Genomic DNA, 2,621 nt, shown 5'->3' with positions numbered 1-2,621 from the left:
GTTAGCTGCCTCAGTCGGGAGTCTAGAAAGACTGAGCAACTTCCTCTGTAATATTGTTTGAGTAGCAGTGAAAGTCTTGCCAACTAAAATGTTCTCCCCTATCAACTAATATACGTGCCTAAAACCCCGCATTTGTGTAATCCCTTTCTGTCTTCAAAAGGTCTATTCAAAAAGTTAGAAGTTAGGGCAATCTTCTCTAACTTCTCAGTGGGAATCCGTTTTCAGATTAGCTTCCCGAGTGGTGCTAGTGGTAAAAAACCAGCCTGCCAGTGCAGGGGACTGTAAGACACAGGTTCAATCCCTCGGTCAGGAAGATCCCCTGGAGGAGGGCATCGCAACCCACCCCAGTATTCTTGCCTGGAGAATCCCATGGACAGAGGAGCCCGGCGGGCTACAGTCCATAGGGTCACAAAGAGTCAGACATGATGGAAACAATTTAGCACAAGGAAATGGGACACGGGATGCATAAATTCTGCTGCATACAACAGTGGACAGATAGGAGTATTTCTGTCCCCCATTATATGCATCAGAATTCAGTCATCAGAATGCTCACATCTGACCCTTGAGAGTCAAGGGAATGATAATATTTGTCCCCAAGGTATCAAGCTGCTCACTCCTGGGTCCTCCCAGGATGGGACCAGGAGCAGTTTCAGTCAACAGGGAAGCACCAAGAGTTTCCAAACAGCTGAAAGATTGTGAAGTTCTTTGCTCCCCTCTATAAAGTTTCCCTGGCTTAACACAGTGACTCTAGACTCCTCAGGATCCCCAGCCTAGTCTACTTATCTCCCTCCATTGTGGAGTGGGAGACGAAGTGGTGAGCCTTGATCTAACTCAAAAGGTCAACAGCAGGGTCTTGGGGAGGATCTGAGGCAGGCAGTTGGCAGCGAGCTTTACTAAGCCTTCAGTTAAGGTCTTAACTGAGTAATAGAAGCATAGAGAAATTACCTTTCTGACTGGTACTGGTAATAATTCGGTCAATCAAAAACTTAGCTAGGGACTTCCCTGATGGTCCAGTGGTTAAGACTCCACACTCTCAATGCAGGCGGCCCGGGTTCGATCCCTGGTCAGGGAACTAGATCTCACATGCCGCAACCAAAGTTCACAAGTCACAGTGAAAGATCCCTTAGGCCACAACAAAGATCAAATATCCTGATGCTGCAACTAAGACCCAGCACAGCCAAATAAATAAATATTAAAAAAAAAAAAAAAAAACTGAGCTAAAGCAGGGAATTGCTTTTTAAGAAGTGATACAAACACCCTAAATAGCTCATTGTAACTTAAAATATAAACATGCTTTTTTCCTGCTAACTTTTAATGTGGAGCCAAGATGTTTTATTTGAATATTAGAACACTGATAAAAGTTCTCCATCAATTTCTTCAAAAGCCACATTCATAATTCACATCTACAATTTCCAGTTTCCATTACTTTCAAGCAAAGTAAAATTTTAAGGACAATTATGAGGTAATCTGAACACACAATCCTTCCAAATTGTTTTGTATTTCTGCAGTCATTTATAGTTGTCTCACCCACACCCAATTCAATAGCAATTTTTTATCAACTCACATTTATTGAGTCTTTTCAAAGCATGCAATTTTGTTTTCATAGAAATAGCTCTCTCTTCATACTCAATGTTCATTGGTTTACATAATATTTAATTAAATTATGGATTGATGTAGTGAATTGGTTGAGTCAAGGTGTTTTAAAAGAGGGCCCACTACTATTTTTTCTCTGAAGGCAAATTCTCCTCCTAAGGAGTTTGCCTGAAATTGACCTTCAAGGAAAATCACATTTTAAATATCAGAGGTCAATTATTATACACCGAGAACTCTTTGTGCAACAAATAAGAAAATAGTTTCTCAGGATACAAAAATAATTGAGGTAAGGTAGACCTCTGGCATGAGAGGAGGTCACCAAAGCCTCTCCCTGAAAGCAACTAAAATACAGAACGCTAGTAACAGCTATTTCAAGACCCTGGACAGCAACCGAAAGCAAACAACAGACTGATGCGTCAAAAGCCTGTGCTTTTGGAGAACAGTTGGAATCTACAGTGTATTTTCCCAGGGCTGATCCCATCAAGCTCCCGCACCCTCTCAGATCAGTTAGCACAGTTAGTTCTAACAGGCGGAACAGACTGGATGACCAGCAGCTTCACTGCCAGAAAGGGATGGTTTAGTTTGGAGCTAAAGGTGAAAACCTGGTGCTCAGTGGATGACAGGCAACAATCTCAGTGGTGACCACACAAGGAAGGTCAGACATTTCAACAGTCTTCAAGGTGGCGATTCTATTTGGTGCAAACATCAGCCTAGCAGACTAGCCAGAAATTTAGTAGGGAAATGCAAGAAGTGAGCACACACAGAGGTACATTCCACCTATCTCTGGCTGACCTGGAGTTGGTGGACATGGTGGGGTGGGGGTGGGACCAGAGGGGGGCTTATGAAGAACAAAAGCCAGAGCATCCTTAAAACAGCACACAGATCCATCAGCAGCAGGTAGAAACCTGTCTGGCTAAAAGTGTATAAACACAGTCTCTGAAGAATCACTTGCTGGCCACTAAATCATGCAGACACAAAAACAAGACCTGGGAAACCAAGCTTAGAAATAATACAGTAACATGTTAATT

At 42.6% G+C, this 2,621-nt stretch overlaps 1 non-coding gene across 1 annotated transcript; it reads left to right on the top strand.

The window, feature by feature from the left end:
• The first annotated feature begins 999 nt into the window (after positions 1-999).
• TRNAE-CUC (transfer RNA glutamic acid (anticodon CUC)) lies at positions 1,000-1,072 on the top strand. The gene has a single exon. It is a non-coding gene; the product is annotated as a tRNA-Glu (tRNA).
• Positions 1,073-2,621: the final 1,549 nt, after the last annotated feature.

This window comes from Bos javanicus, chromosome 22, assembly GCF_032452875.1.
Source record: "Bos javanicus breed banteng chromosome 22, ARS-OSU_banteng_1.0, whole genome shotgun sequence".
Lineage (NCBI taxonomy): Eukaryota > Metazoa > Chordata > Mammalia > Artiodactyla > Bovidae > Bos > Bos javanicus.
The sequence above is the reverse complement of the archived record's forward strand: the minus strand, read 5'-3'. Positions and strand labels throughout refer to the sequence as shown.